At 35.5% G+C, this 17,433-nt stretch overlaps 1 long non-coding RNA gene across 1 annotated transcript in view; it reads right to left on the minus strand.

Annotated features, from left to right (window-relative positions):
• Positions 1 to 506: 506 nt before the first annotated feature.
• LOC309604979 overlaps positions 507 to 17,433 on the minus strand; it is a 1,175,000-nt gene continuing 1,158,073 nt past the window's right edge. The window contains exon 2 of the long non-coding RNA XR_014231195.1: positions 507 to 563. This is a non-coding gene — a long non-coding RNA (uncharacterized lncRNA). The remainder of the gene's footprint in view (positions 564 to 17,433) is intronic.

The following is a 17,433-nucleotide window of genomic DNA, read 5'->3' on the forward strand; positions in this document are numbered from 1 at the left end:
TTTCTAGGCCTGGAATAAGATTTCTATCATTATTTTACATCCGTAGTAAGGTAAGACTCTAGTGTTCTTTAACTTGTATCACTCTTTTTCACTTAGAGTTTAAAACTGTTAAATCTGAAACAACTTAATCAACTTCTTTAAGCTAAATTCACTTTCCATCTATAACATATCAGTTAATGTGTTTGCTAGAATTAAGTACCTTTTTTTCTTTTAATTTCTGTTTGCTTTCTGACCCAAACATTTGCCTCCTTAACATTATCTCTTGACTTTATCTTATTGGTTTTCTTATAATAAGAGCTAACAAATGGATACATTCAGTGTCTCTAAAATTTTATAAAAAATATTGCATATATCTATTCTGAGTTGGATGTTTCCATGTGGATTATATTTCCCATCGAATAAGCATCTAATCCAATCATTTCCCTATTTAATTGCCTTTTCATGATTTCCCTTTATCTCTTCTTTGTTTTATTTTTTTATTTTTTTTTAAACTTTTTTAAAATAAATTTATTTATTTATTTATTTATTTTTGGCTGTGTTGGGTCTTTGTTTCTGTGTGAGGGCTTTCTCCAGTTGCGGCGAGCGGGGGCCACTCTTCATCGCGGTGCGCGGGCCTCTCACTGTCACGGCTTCTCCTGTTGCGGAGCACAGGCTCCAGATGCGCAGGCTCAGTAGCTGTGGCTCATAGGCCTAGTTGCTCCGTGGCATGTGGGATCCTCCCGGACCGGGACACAAACCTGTGTCCCCTGCATTGGCAGGCAGATTCTCAACCACTGTGCCACCAGGGAAGCCTTGTTTTTATTTTTAATTAGAGTCTCAAGTACATAAATTCTGAGATATATTCTCTCAAGAAACATAGTCCCCCATCTATAATATCTATGTCATCTTCAAACTCTTCAGAAACTTTTTGGAGTATTTTATACTAGCCTTCCTAATATTTGTATCTCAAACCCATTCAGCATCATGTACATCCTAGAACAACTGTTTTTATCTTTATAGAGTGGCTCCTCAACTGCTGTTAGAATGTACTCGGTCCATAGCTTTAAAAGGTCACATCTCAAAAGTTCCCAACATATTGGCCTCCTTGGAAGATTCTTCCAGTCCTTTTGCTATGACCTTTTTCTGCCCTGTCAGATTTCTGTTCCTCATCACTGTGATCTAATAATAACTGAAGTGTCTCCCCCATTTTCTAAGGGCTATTTTAAGAACAATTAGTCTTAGTACATTTCTTTATCTTTTATATCTACTTTATCCTGACTTTTACGATCATTTCACCTTCATAAATATTTGCTTTCATTGAGTTTTTCTTCTTTTTTAAAAATATGTTTCTCTTTAATGGCATGATCTTTTTTTAACAGAAGTCCAAACTTTCTCATTTAACTACTACTAAGTATATACAGTTTATTTTTCAGTGAACCACAATTTCAAGCTCTGAAATCTTACGTCATGTTCAAACATCATGTTTTAATAAAATCTACTTCAAATCCTCCTTGTAATACTAATTCAAGGAATTTATAAACATATACTGCATCCTCGATAATACCTTGTATTCAAGCAAAGATGTGTATTTCTTGTTAATATTGTTTACTGATAACCTTTTTTTTTATGAATACTGTATAATTCATGAGGTGTAGCTGCACTGGAGATTGGGAGACACCTTTGAGGTGGCTACATGAATAGCAAAGTATAAAGCCCAAAGGGACCCTAGAACTGATGTTGCTTCATGCACAATCATACTGCTCTCTGTAACACATGCACTCCAATTGTGGAGTGACTTAAGGATATCCAGAAGCTGCTACACTCAGGACCTTCATTACTCTATCTATCACCATGCATATTGTATGTTGTCTGTCCTGTTTCTTATACTGATGATAAGAAAACTTGACAGTAGTGAAGTTTATTGTGCTTTGTAAATTTGATTGTCAATTTGAAAAGAAAATCACTACTGCTGGTTGAGCAGAGTGTGCATTACAATTCAAAATATTAAAAAGGAATTCAGAATCTGAAGAAGCTACTCTTGCACTGCATATCTCATACTTGGCTTTAACAATTTAAAACTAGGCACTTATTATGCCTCTGGATCACACAGAGAAGACAGCTACCTTAAAAAATTTAAAAAGTCGTGGTCTGGTTTGCAGTAGTGACTGAAAAATAGAGTAAAAGGAAAAATATATATTGTTACTGAAGTACTGCTTGGTTCAAGGTGAATCTTTATTAGACATATATCTAATCCTTGTCACCTCTGTGTGCATTTTAAAGTCAAACTGCAACTGTCTTCTTATGAATGTCCTCTGCAGGCTCCTATTATTAAAGCCACATATGGTTCACCTGCTTTTGAAAATCTAATGACTAATATTACCTAAACTGTCCTTTCTATGTAGTTTTTCCCACAAATTCTACTTCTTGAACATTTTCTAAAGTTCATGTTTGATGCTACAGAAGTTTGCACTCTTGAAGTATTCAAATAATTTATGCAAGTCTTCCTCTTCCCAGTCTAGATCCAACTGAGAGATAATTGCAGAAGACAGAGATGGATATATAAATGTTAGCATTATTGCTGATAAAAGCTAGAAGAAGAAGTTGACTTAGGTCACAGAAGAGAGGGTGCGCTAACATTTTGCTCCTAAATTAGAATTACCCATATAGTCTTAGGCCACATTAGACTATTACGGGCCTCTTCCATGAGGACTGAGCTTCGCAGAACTGACTACATATAGAGCAGAAATTCTAAGCTTGACATAGATAATAAAAGCCTAAAAAGAAAAGAGAAAAAGACTGAGTCAAACATGCTGAGCTCTAGCCCTAAATCACATTAGGCATGGAAAATAGATTTCATCACTATGGAAAAGGAAGAGTAGGACACAAGTGCCCCTTCTCAATAATGTCTCCTTGTTCTTTTTACTACTGGTCTGTAAGTAACAGTGAGGAAAAGGGCAATGTTTGTTTTCCTCACCAATGTGTATCTGAATCTTTCCCAGTACCTGGTATGTATTAGCCACTTAAAAGGGTCTTGGTGAATGAAGAAATGAATCAAGAAAATAAGGTTAACAAGAATATGAGTGGTCTGTTTTTGAGGAAGTAAATAGTAGAAAGAAAAATAAAATTTAAGTAGTTAAGGAAAAAGTAGATGGTTTGGGTATGAAATCATTAATTTAAGAAGTGTAATTCAAGATGTGTAAGAATAAGTGGAGATATTTTGCAATATTAGTAGTTTGTTGTAAAAAGTTAGTGCATTTTTTTAAATTTCAAAGTTTAAATGTTTTCATAACGAAAAGAAAAACTAGTAAATTTTGAAGGAAGTATTATTGAAATAAATGTTCCTTGGATGTAGGAAATAATAGAACATAAGGCTCAACCAGAGTCCTAAATTTTAGAAAGAAACAAGGTCATTCTCCCTTATTACCCAAGACTAGGTTAAAATTTGAGGTCATAAATGTAGGGATAAAAAGATCTTTAGATCAAGAAAATTATCATTTTTAGTTTAACATTATCATAAGTAATTAACTTATTAGGACATAGAATATTTTACTCAGCAAATAATATCTTTGATTTTTAATTTGTCAGTTTCTACATCAGGGCCTGAAGACACATGGAAGTATAAAGCCCAGTCCTGACTACAGGGAGCTCTTATTAGCATCTTCATAAAATCTGCACCTAAAATATAAGTGTCATAGGTATGCTCCAATACTATTTTGAAACAACCCTAGGAAGTAAAATTGAATGGAGATTTTAGGTGGGCTTCTGTGTTAGGTGGCAAAACAAATTTCAGTATTAAAAGATATGTGGAAATGAGAACATTCTCTGAGCCAAGACCAATATCAGAGGAATCATGTATGTTGGCTTAGACATGTCAAAATTTGTGTATATTATGAAACAATGCTTAAATTAAGGGAGATAATTCACCCAAATAGAATACTAATTGATTATGGGGAACTATATCTAGGAAAAGTAGCTAATATTGGGTAGGCATGAAGACAGGGCTCCAACCAAGTGGTCTTGATTTTTAAAATAAGGCTTCATGGTAGTGAAATATTCAACTATTATTGAGAAACTGGAAAAGAAAAACAATTATTCATATAGAATGGATGTACATGAAAGTGAAGTCTGTAATTGAGTAAGCATATTAACATTCTAGGCTTGTTACATGAATGTACAAATACTAAGTTTATTGCTACACATGTTAAATAAATGGTAAAAAATTGGTAAATTAGAACAGTGACAGGTTAGATTTCATGGTAGTGTAAAATTAATGATTAAGACAAATTGTTTCTTTTCTAAAAATATAAGAAAGAAATCAAGCTTGTAAAAATTTTGGAGCTAAAAATAGAAACAAAACTTGTGAATATATCTAAGATACTTCAGTCTAGTTAAGAACAAGTTGGAAGAATGCAATCAAAAACACTTTAACAATGATTTAAATAAACATCCAACTGCCGCCTAGGGTGCAGTAGGCTGAAAACCCAACGTTCCCAGCCTAATGATATATCAAGTCAGATTATCTATAAAATAAACATCTATCTTGGACCCATGAAAGAGCTGAAATTGTAGGACAAGCCAGTAGCTAGAAATGAAGGGACATCAGTCTTCTCCATAAGAGCCAAGTTGTGAGTGCTGGCTTCCACATGGCAACCATGGGAGGAACCCAAGGATGCTGTACCAGTGGGTGGGCTCCTCTAAGATTGTTTTTTTTTTGTTTGTTTATTTGTTTTAAACATCTTTATTGGAGTATAATTGCTTTACAATGGTGTGTTAGTTCCTGCTTTATAATACAGTGAATCAGTTATACATATACATACATTCCCATATCTCTTCCCTCTTGCGTCTCCCTCCCTCCCACCCTCCCTATCCCACCCACCCTTCTAGCTGGTCACAAAGTGCCGAGCTGATCTCCCTGTGCTATGTGGCTGCTTCCCACTAGCTATCTATTTTACATTTGGTAGTGTGTATATGTCCATGCGACTCTCTAACTTTGCCCCAGCTTACCCTTCCCCCTCCCCCCCATATCCTCAAGTCCATTCTCTAGTAGGTCTGTGGCTTTATTCCGGTCTTGCCCCTAGGTACTTCATGACCTTTTTTTTTTTTTTTTTTTTTTTAGATTCCATATATATGTGTTAGCATACGGTATTTGTTTTTCTCTTTCTGACTTACTTCACTCTGTATGACAGACTGTAGGTCCATCCACCTCACTACAAATAACTCAATTTCGTTTCTTTTTATGAATGAATAATATTCCATTGTATATATGTGCCACATCTTCTTTATACGTTCATCTGTTGATGGACACTTAGGTTGCCTCCATGTCCTGGGTATTGTAAATAGTGCTGCAATGAACATTTTGTTACAAGACTCTTTTTGAATTACAGTTTTCTCAGGGTACAGGCCCAGTAGTGGGATTGCTGGGTCGTATGGTAGTTCTACTTTTAGTTTTTTAAGGAACCTCCATACTGTTCTCCATAGTGGCTGTATCAATTTACCTTCCCACCTACAGTGCAAGAGTGTTCCCTTTTCTCCACACCCTCTGCAGCATTTATTGTTTGTAGATTTTTTGATGATGGCCATTCTGACTGGTGTGAGATGATATCTCATTGTAGTTTTGATTTGCATTTCTCTAATGATTAATGATGTTGAGCATTCTTTCATATGTTTGTGGGCAATCTGTATATCTTCTTTGGAGAAATGTCTATTTAGGTCTTCTGCCCATTTTTGGATTGGGTTGTTTGTTTTTTTAATATTGAGCTGCCTGAGCTGCTTGTAAATTTTGGAGATTAATCCTGTGTCAGTTGCTTCATTTGCAAATATTTTCTCCCATTCTGAGGGTTGTCTTTTGGTCTTGTTTATGGTTTCCTTTGCTGTACAAAAGCTTTTAAGTTTCATTAGGTCCCATTTGTTTCTTTTTGTTTTTATTTCCATTTCTCTAGGAGCTGAGTCAAAAAGGATCTTGCTGAGATTTATGTCATACAGTGTTCTGCCTATGTTTTCCTCTAAGAGTTTTATAGTGTCCGGCCTTACATTTAGGTCTTTAATCCATTTTGATTTTATTTTTGTGTATGGTGTTAGGGAGTGTTCTAATTTCATACTTTTACATGTAGCTGTCCAGTTTTCCCAGCACCACTCATTGAAGAGGCTGTCTTTTCTCCACTGTATATTCTTGCCTCCTTTATCAAAAATAAGGTGACCATATGTGCATGGGTTTATCTCTGGGCTTTCTATCCTGTTCCATTGATCTATGTTTCTGTTTTTGTGCCAATACCATACTGTCTTGATGACTGTAGCTTTGTAGTATAGTCTGAAGTCTGGGAGCCTGTTTCCTCCAGCTCCATTTTTTTATCAAGATTGCTTTGGCTATTCTGTGTCTTTTGTGTTTCCATACGAATTGTGAAATTTTTTGTTCTAGTTCTGTGAAAAATGCTGTTGGTAGTTTGATAGGGATTGCATTGAATCTGTAGATTGCTTTGGGTACCATAGTCGGTTTCACAATGTTGATTCTTCCAATCCAAGAACATGGTATATCTCTCCATCTGTTTGTATCATCTTTAATTTCTTTCATCAGTGTCTTATAATTTTCTGTATACAGGTCTTCTTTCTCCTTAGGTAGGTTTATTCCTGGATATTTTATTCTTTTTGTTGCAATGGTAAATGGGAGTGTTTTCTTAATTTCACTTTCAGATTTTTCATCATTAGTGTATAGGAATGCAAGAGATTTCTGTGCATTAATTTTGTATCCTGCTACTTTACCAAATTCATTGATTAGCTCTAGTAGTTTTCTGGTAGCATCTTTAGGATCCTCTCTGTATAGTATCATGTCATCTGCAAGCAGTGACAGTTTTACTTCTTCTTTTCCTATTTGGATTCCTTTTATTTCTTTTTCTTCTCTGATTTCTGTGGCTAAAACTTCCAAAACTACGTTGAATAATAGTGTTGAGAGTGTGCAACCTTGTCTTGTTCCTGATCTTAGTGGAAATGTTTTCAGTTTTTCACCACTGAGGACGAATTTGGCTGTGAGTTTGTCATGTATGGTGTTTATATTGTTGAGGAAATTTCCCTTTATGCCTACTTTCTGGAGGGTTTTTATCATAAATCGGTGTTGAATTTTGTTGAAAGCTTTCTCTGCATCTATTGAGATGATCATATGGTTTTTCTCCTTCAATTTGTTAATATGGTGTATCACATTGATTGATTTGCTTATATTGAAGAATCCTTGCATTCCTGGGATATACCCCACTTGATCATGGTGTATGATTCTTTTAATGTGCTGTTTGCTAGTATTTTGTTGAGGATTTTTACATCTATGTTCATCGGTGATATAGGCCTGTAGTTTTATTTCTTTGTGACATCTTTGTCTGGTTTTGGTATCAGGGTGATGGTGGTCTCGTAGAATGAGTTTGGGAGTGTTCCTCCCTCTGTTATATTTTGGAAGAGTTTGAGAAGGATCGGTGTTAGCTCTTTTCTAAATGTTTGATAGAATTTGCCTGTGAAGCCATCTGGTCCTGGGCTTTTGTTTGTTGGAAAAATTTTAATCACAGTTTCAATTTCAGTGCTTGGAATTGGTCTGTTCATATTTTCTATTTCTTCCTGGTTCAGTCTCGGAACATTGTGCTTTTCTAAGAATTTGTCCATTTCTTTCAGGTTGTCCATTTTATTGGCATAGTGCTTCTTGTAGTAATCTCTCATGATCCTTTGTATTTCTGCAGTGTCTGTTGTTACTTCTCCTTTTTCATTTCTAATTCTATTAATTGAGTCTTGTCCTTTTTTTTCTTGATGAGTCTGGTTAATGGTTTATCATTTTTTTTTATCTTCTCCCAGAACCAGCTTTTACTTTTATTGATCTTTGCTATTGTTTCCTTCATTTCTTTTTCATTTATTTCTTATCTGACCTTTATGATTTCTTTCCTTCTGCTAACTTCAGGGTTTTTTGTTTTTCTTTTTCTAATTGCTTTAGGTGTAAGTTTAGGTTGTTTATTTGAGATGTTTCTTATTTCTTAAGGTAGGTTTGTATTGCTATAAACTTCCCTCTTAGAACTGCTTTTGCTGCATCCCATAGGTTTTGGTTCATCGTGTTTTCATTGTCATTTGTTTCTAGGTATTTTTTGATTTCCTCTTTGATTTCTTCATTGATCTCTTGGTTATTAAGTAGTGTATTGTTTAGACTCCATGTGTTTGTATTTTTTACAGATTTTTTCCTGTAATTGATATCTAGTCTCATAGTGTTGTGGTAGGAAAAGATACTTGATATGATTACAATTTTCTTAAATTTACCAAGGCTTGGTTTTTGACCCAAGATATGATCTATCCTGGAGAATGTTTCATGAGCACTTGAGAAGAATGTATTGTCTGTTGTTTTTGGAAGGAATGTCCTATAAATATCAATTAATTCCATGTTGTTTAATGTATCATTTAAAGCTTGTGTTTCCTTATTTTCATTTTGGATGATTTGTCCATTGGTGAAAGTGGGGTTTTAAAGTACCCTACTATGATTGTGTTATTGTCGACTTCCCCTTTTATGGCTGTTAATATTTGCCTTATGTATTGAGGTGCTCTTATATTGGGTGCATAAATGTTTACAATTGTGTTATTGTCTTCTTGGATCGATCCCTTGATCATTATGTAGTGTCCTTCTTTGTCTCTTGTAATAGTCTTTATTTTAAAGTCTATTTTGTCTGATATGCGAATTGTTACTCCAGTTTTCTTTTGATTTCTTTCCATTTGCATGGAATATCTTTTCCATTCCCTCACTTTCAGTCGTATGTGTCCCTAGGTCTGAAGTGGGTCTCTTGTGGACAGCATATATACGAGTCTTGTTTTTGTATCCATTCAGCCAGTCTATGTCTTTTGGTTGGAGCATTTAATCCATTTACATTTAAGGTAATTATCAATAGGTATGTTCCTATTACCATTTTCTTAATTGTTTTGGGTTTGTTATTGTAGGCCTTTTCCTTCTCTTGTGTTTCCTGCCTAGAAAAGTTCCTTTAGCATTTGTTGTAGAGCTGGTTTGGTGGTGCTGAATTCTCTTAGATTTGCTTGTCTGTAAATTTTCTAATTTCTCCATCCCATCTGAATGAGATCCTTGCTGGGTAGAGTAATCCTGGTTGTAGGTTTTTCTCTTTCATCACTTTAAATATGTCCTGCCACTCCCTTCTGGCTTGCAGAGTTTCTCCTGAAAGATCAGCTGTTAACCTTATGGGGATTCCCTTGTGTGTTATTTGTTGTTTTTCCCTTGCTGCCTTTAATATTTTTTCTTTGTATTTAATTTTTGATAGTTTGATTAATATGTGTCTTGGTGTGTTTCTCCTTGGATTTATCCTGTATGGGACTCTCTGTGCTTCCTGGTCCTGATTAACTATTTCCTTTCCCATATTAGGGAAGTTTTCAACTATAATCTCTTCAAATATTTTCTCAGTCCCTTTTTATAGGGGTCCCAGAAGGGTTCTTCTGGGACCCCTATAATTCGAATTTTGGTGCATTTAATGTTGTCCCAGAGGTCTCTGAAACTGTCCTCAATTCTTTTCATTCTTTTTTTCTTTTTTCTGCTCTGCAGTAGTTATTTCCACTATTTTATCTTCCAGGTCACTTATCCGTTCTTCTGCCTCAGTTATTCTGCTATTGATCCCTTCTAGAGTATTTTTAATTTCATTTATTGTGTTGTTCATCACTGTTTGTTTGCTCTTTAGTTCCTCTACGTCCTTTTTAAACGTTTTTTGTATTTTCTCTATTCTATTTCCAAGATTTTGGATCATCTTTACTATCATTATTCTGAATTATTTTTCTGGTAGACTGCTTATTTCCTCTTCATTTGTTAGGTCTGGTGGACTTTTGCCTTGTTCCTTCATCTGCTGTGTTTTTTTCTGTCTTCTCATTTTGCTTAACTTCCTGTGTTTGGGTTCTCCTTTTTGCAGGCTGCAGGTTCATAGTTCCTGTGGTTTTTGGTGTCTGTCCCCAGTGGCTAAGGTTGGTTCAGTGGGTTGTGTAGGCTTCCTGGTGGAGGGGGCTAGTGCCTGTGTTCTCGTGGATGAGGCTGGATCTTGTCTTTCTGGTGGGCAGGTCCATGTCTGGTGGTGTGTTTTGGGGTGTCTCTTGCCTTATTATGATTTTAGGCAGCCTCTCTGCTAATGGATGGGGTTGTCTTCCTGTCTTGCTAGTTGTTTGGCATAGGGTGTCCAGCACTGTAGCTTGCTGGTTGTTGAGTGAATCTGGGTCTTGACGTTGAGATGGAGATCTCTGGGAGATTTTTGCCGTTTGATATTACGTGGAGCTGGGACGTCTCTTGTGGACCATTGTCCTGAATCTGGCTTTCCCACCTCAGAGGCACAGCCCTGACGCCTGGCTGGAGCACCAAGAGCCTCTCATCCACATGTATGACACTTTTTTTTCCGTTGGGGGTGGGGGCAGGGGGGCCGAGGTAATCCAGGAACACCCCATCAGTAATAAAACATTGGGCAATACTTTTAAGGCCATGTTATAATGAAAGGTTACCTTTGGATCATTGTATTTCCTTTTAACAAGTACCTGTATGAGGAGGAGCTCCTTGATGAGATGCAAAAACCACAGGCCAGCTGTGAACTGAAGAGTCTGCTTCCCAGTTTACCATTACACCTCCTTGCAGCCACCTCTGTCTCTCTCTGTCTCTCTTTCTCTGTCCCAGGCAGCCACTCAGGGAAGGAGGAGTAAGATTGTTAATTAATGGGCTGAATGTGCTATGGGAAGGGAACCTCTTCCAGGGCCTGAGAGTGGGCTCTTGTCTAACACTGAGAAATGAATTGTCTGGGGAGACACACATACTGACAAAGCAAAAGACTTTATTGAAAGGGGCATTAGAGTGGAGAGCAGCAGGGTAAGGGAACCCAGGAGAACCACTCTGCCACATGGTCTGCTCGCAGTCTCAGGTTTTATGGTAGTGGGGTTAGTTTCTGTGTTGTCTCTGGCCGACCATCTTGCTTGCCGTCATATTTGGTCTGACTCAGGGTCCTTCCAGGTGGTGTGCGTGCCTCTCAGCCAAGATGGATTCTAGAATGAGGGTTTCTGGGATGTTGGCTGGTCATATGTGCTGGCGTCTCCTCCCTCTTTTTGGCCCTCCCGGATTCTTCTGGTTTGCGGCAGCCTGTTGGCAGCAACTTGTCAGGTCAGTGTTCTTATTGGGCAGGACCTCCTGTTGTGAGGTAACTAAAGCAAGCAGTTATTATTCTGCCTGGCTAGGGTGAATGGTTTCAGTCAATGTTTCCCTAATAAAAGGAGAGTGTAGAACCTCGGGGAGCCGCTGACACAAGGGGGATTCTTCTGTTGGCTCTCCTGAGGTGTTCATGAGAATGAATGAGGGCAGAGAGGGAGACAGGAGAAGTGCAAAACTGGAGAGGGAGTGCAGCCTCCACTTTAGGAAAAGCATGAAATCCTGCCTGGATCCTTTTGACTTAAGAAACAAAAGCCTAAAGTAAATATAAAGGAAGAAAGAAAAAGGTTTTAAAAAGGATTACGGTGATAAATCAGTGTTTTATTGGTTCAATTCATATTTGGTTCTGTAATTTTACCTAGCTCTTAAATACCAAAATGCATTAGAAAAGTCACTGCTCTTTGGATTATTTTTCTGTAACTGTGGTACATAACAATCATATATTAAGAATTCTATTTCAACTACAAATAATGTGTGCTAAATTTTCAAATGGAATGGTTGAAATGTTTCCTTAGAAATAAGTAATAATTTTAAAAGGGGATATTTTAAAAACTAAGATAAATTTTTTAAAAAGAAGTATCAGAGTCCTTACTTCTCAGATTTGCTCCAAGGAAAGTTGACATTGCCTAAGCACTGTAGATAGAACAATCGCTGCTGAGGCTGCTGCCACCCATAACCCTAAACACCACCTTCACCACCATTGCTGTGAATCTTATCTGCCAGTTTATTTCCATAATAACACTTGTCACACACAATGTGTAACTTCTTCCATATATACCATACCCATGAATTCAGCACAGTGCCTGGTAAATAAAACCTACTTAAAACACAATCGACATTAAACTTCCAAGTTATGTTCTCTCTCATATATTAAGCCAGAGAATGATATAAACATTTTGTAAATTCATTATAGGTCTAGTCTTCTTTTTCTTTTTGCTCAACTGTCCTAGGGTGTCACTCTTATTCCTGTGATGTAAGGTAGCTCCAATGCATGTCTGCATTTCATCCAGCAGAGGTGTAAGAGATGATTATTGATTGGATGGCATTTCTTGCTCAGAATCCATTATTCAAAGTGGTGGCTGAAGTTTATATATGCTCAGAGGAGATAAGTGATGTGGGAAATATGTTCAGGGATAGAGAAGCAAGTATTTGAAAGATAGAAGATGAGTATTTATGATCCGAGTCTACTTTGAGCTGATTCTACCCTTTATTCTTTGAGCTGAAGAAATGGATGGCCTGTAACAGGAAGATTCTCAGAAGAGTTGACACTTTCCCAGAAGTCCCAGTCAGATATTGAATACAGAATCTTCCCCATAAATATATACACCAAAGCTGTCAATAGCCATAAGATGGTAGCAAACTGCAGCTTGGACTGAACAGATTTGAAAGTGTGCAGATGAAACCCAGAACACCTAGCTGGCTAACAGTATACGTTCACCCCCAACATTTCATTAACCCTGCAATGATGCAATTCTAAAATATATACAAGTTAATATTTTGCACTCCATCATGTCAGGATTTTACTACTAAAAAACATAACTAGTTTTGCTATTGAGCCCATATGCATTGCTACAGCTATACACATTATTCAAAGAATGAAATTTGTTTATACCAGTTGATAAATAACGACTAGTCTTATCTCTGCTCCCTCTCTTGGGTCAGATTTGGGCCAAATCTGGATTTGCTCAAATAAAGAAATTAAAATAGTAACACCAAGACCAGTAAAATCCTCCAAGATCTTGATTCAGTGCTACAGACTGATTATATTCTAGTTGGTCTGTACCTATGTCTCCCAAGCATTAAATATTTTGAAAATTACTTCTAATTATAACCAACTTAAGTTGAACTCTCTAAATGTTATTTTCTTCTATTTTTAAATGTGTGTGTTTTCTATTTTGAAGTAATTTCCAGTAGTTCTCTCACTATCTTTATTAATCTTAGTATCTCAACCACTACCTTTATGAATAAATGTACTTGTCTTCCTGAAATTAAAAATAAGTTGCATGCAAAAAGTAACTTAGATTAATACTTATTTGAAAAAGGTGATTTTATTTCAAAATATGCATATTTTAAAATAGCATTTTCAGTATAAAATACATATTAACAAACAAGCAAACAAAATGCCAAGTAAAACAAATTATATCCTACCCACCAGCAGTTTCTCATAGAGGATTAAAATACCAAAGCAATATTTTTAAATGCCATATAAGTGTTAGTGAATTCATTTTTTTGTGCTCAAGAAGCATTTGTTGTACCACTAAAGTGTTTGAGGTGTTGTGGAAAGTGGGTATTTGAAGCACCTTTCCTTCTTTAATAAGCTTTCTACCAGAAAATGTGAAAGCATAGAGCCAAATGAAACTCATTTAAAATATGAAATGAATCATAGGATAATTTTCTAAAATTGCACTTAAAGTTGAAGGGTAGGAGATACCATTTTTAAATTTCAAATTCTGGAGGTCAGAAGTCAGAAATGGATCTTACTATGCTAAAATCAGTGTCAGTAGGGTTCTGTTCCTCCTGGATTCTCTAGAAGATGATGCTTCTAGAAACCACCTACCTTCCTTGGTTCATGGCCCCATTCCTCCATCTTCAAAGCCAGCAATTTGGGGCCAACTGTTCTTATTCTACCATCTCTCTGGTTCTCAGTCTTCTGCTTCCCTCTTCCACTGTGTGGTTACATCTCCTAAACCACCCTACCATAATCCAGAATAATCTTTCTGTCTCATGGTCAGCTGATTAGCAACCTTAATTGCATCTGTAAACTTTAATTCCTCTTTGTCATGTAACTAACATATTGACAGGATTCAGGAATCTGGACAGGAACATCTTTGTGTGGAGGGCTTTATTCTGCCTACTACAGCTTGTTAGAGTGACTACATGTGAGAAACCATAAAGACAGGTCAAGAAATGGTTCATTACCAGCGTATGCAAAGTTTCCTATATGTCAGTTGTAAATCATTTCTACCTCCTTCTCATACGAAAATATTACCTTGAATTTTAAAAGTATAGATTAGTTTGTCACTTTAGGAGGCTTAAAAATAGTACCATATGATGCATATTCTTTTGTGTCTGGCTTTTATTCATTCAACATTTTGCATGTGATATTAATCCACGTTCCTATTGACATATGTTTACTTTACTGCTATGTAGCACCTCATTGTATGAACAAAGCACAACTTATTTATTCATTCAAATGTTGATGAGCATTTAGATTGCTTCCAGTTTGGGGTCCTTTCAAATGGTACAGCTGAGAACATTTCGTACATGTATTTTATTGCTTTTGTGCATGTATACCAAGTATAAACCAGGAGTAAAAATTTGGGGACAATGGGTAGGGATATGTACAAATTTGCCAGACAATGTCAAGATAGTTCTCCCCAGTGGCTATACCTGATTACACTCTCAACTGATGTGTAGGACAAGTGGTTTGCTAAGACAGTTTATCACAACTGGATGCTGAATTTTATTGCATTTTTTCCTGAATCTATTGTATTAATTTTTTCTCCTTTATTCTGATAATATGTTGAGTTACTCCAATACATTTTCAAATATCAAAATAATGCTGTATTCCTGGAGAAAAAAAAATGTTGGCTCATGGCATATTATCTATCTATCTATCTAACATCTGTCTATTGTTAGTATCTAATTAGTTAATATATTGATTAGGATTTTTGCAACTTGGATCAAAAGTGAAGTTGACTTCTATTTTTTTTTTAATTTCATGTCATGTCTTTATAAGGTTTTTACAACAAAGTTAAACTAACATCGTGGAATAATATGGAAATTGATCACTTTATTGTGGTTATTGGAAATGTTTGCATTTTTTCTTTCTAAAATATTAGTAGAATTTACTATGGAAATCATCTTAGTGTAGAGATTATGGAAATATATTTGTGTGTGTGTGTGTTTTGTGTGTGTAGTGTGTGTGACAATTTTTAATTATGATTTAATTACTGTTCCAATATTCAATTTCTGGATTAAAAATACCTCAAAATTTAGTGGCTCTAAATGATAATTTTATTTTGTGGGTCAAGAATTTGGGGAAAGAACAGCTGAACAGTTCTTGACTGGGTTTATTTATGGAATAATATCCAAATATTGGCTGAAGGTGTAACTGGGCTAACATCTAATATGGTTCAGTTACATAGCTATGAGTTGATGCTGGCTATCTGCTGGGAGTTCATCTGAGGTTTTCAAGTGCCTGCACATGGCATCTCCAGACAGCAGTCTCAGAATAGTTGAACTTCTTACATGCTGACTGGCTTCCCCCAGAGCAAGTGCCCCATGAAAATCAAGCAGAGGCTTCATAGCCTTGAGTTTTGTCTTGATCTACCAGTTGTTGAGGGAGATGTGTTAAAATGTCTCAGTATAATTATATCTTTGGGTATTTCTCTTTGTAGTTTATCAAATTTAGAAAACTTTAGTCATTACATCTTTAATTTTTTTTTCTGTCTCTACTTTTTTTTTTCTGTCTCTTCTCATTTTGAGACTCAAATTCATGAAAGTTAGACCACTTGATATTGTCTCACAGGCAATGAAACTCAGTTCATTTTTTGGCAGTCTTTTTCTCTATTTTAGTTTATAGTTTCTAATATGTCTTCAAGGTCACTGATATTTTGTTTTGCAATATCTAATCTGTGATTAATGTCAGACAATGGATTTCTTAGTATAAACAATATATGCTCATTTCTGGAAGTTTCACTTAGTTTTGTTTTATGTCTTTCATTTATTTCCTTATTCTAGTCATGCTTTTCTTTAAGTCTGTGATCATATTTGTTTTTATCGAAATTTTATCGTTTCTGGATTTCCTCTGGTTACTGATTTTTCTCCTGGTTGTGGGTCACATTTTCTTAATTTTTTACAGGCCTAGTGATTTTTTAATCAGAAGCTTCACATCATGTATTATACATTTTTGAATGCTGTATTTTTTTTTTTTTTTTTTGCTTTAATGAGTGTTAGACTTTGTTCTGGCAGTGAGTTAATTTATTTGCAGATCACCTTAATCCTTTTCTGACTTGTTTTTAACTTTTTGGAGGAGCAGAGTAACCTTTATCTCAGGATAAAGGCACAATCCTTGCAGTGGTTCTACTGAATATCTTTGGTGTTTGTGAGGATTTTCCACATTTACTGGTAAGAATTTGAATGCCTCCAAGTTCTGGGTGGAAATGGCTCAACATACAATTTCCTCCTGATCATTCTTTACCAGCCACATGGAATTTCACCTTATGAATTCCTCAATATTTATCAACAAACTCAAAGGTCTTCTTTTTAGATTTCTGGATCTCTTTATCTATTCCACCCCGCCCCCCCCTTCATCCCTCTATGCCATAGATTCCGAGTACCACAGCCTCCTTGAGTCTGATTTCTGTACTCACAATACAGCAAAAAAGACCATGCCTTACTAATATGTCATTGAGCATTAGACATGAATCTCTGATAAAGCAGAAATGATTCAGTGCAGCCCAACCACCATTTGGACCAAATAATCATAAATAGAAACAGAACTATGATAGTAAATTTTATGTTGGCCATTGGTCAGTCAGTTACATTATTTTCATTCACAAAATAATTCACTGTTAAGATTTTTATGGTCAACCTAAAACCTTTCAATACAAATTTATAAAGCAAATAGTATTTTTTAAACTGAATAAACTTATGCAAGAAATTATTTTGGGTAGACAGCATTGTATTACTACATAAATATTATTAGTTTTATAAGTTTATCTAAGTAATAAATATAAACAATGCTTTCAACTATTAGTGAGACATAAATATTAGATTTAAATTAAAAAGATATTCCATTATTATGAATATTAAAACTACATTTATTGATTTCTCTTTCATTGAAGTCTTACTAGGTTCTTTGTCTTCTAAACCTCATTAAGCCAAGCTAAAAAACTTAAAATGATCAGTGCTAATCTTTTATTATCTATTACTACATGCCAAATGCATTTTCTGAACAAAGGATAAAAGTTTGTCAGTATCTTGTTATTATGAAGAGAAACTGGGTACTCCCATGGTTAAGGACATTTTATACAGTAATTTAAGATCACAGGCTCTGAAGACAGCTTAAATGGGTTTAAATTCTGGCTTGACTAGTTACTAAAAATGAAATTCACCAAGTTATTTAACTTGTTAATGCCTCAATTCCTTCATCTGAAATGAGGATAAGAGATATCTAACACTGAGTGTTGTGAAGATAAAAATTAGATAATACAGGTTAAGTTTTTAGCACAGTGACTGGAATATAAGTTAATACTGAAATTGGTTAC

The sequence above is a fragment of the Balaenoptera borealis genome, assembly GCF_965194805.1.
Source record: "Balaenoptera borealis genome assembly, chromosome: 11".
NCBI lineage: Eukaryota > Metazoa > Chordata > Mammalia > Artiodactyla > Balaenopteridae > Balaenoptera > Balaenoptera borealis.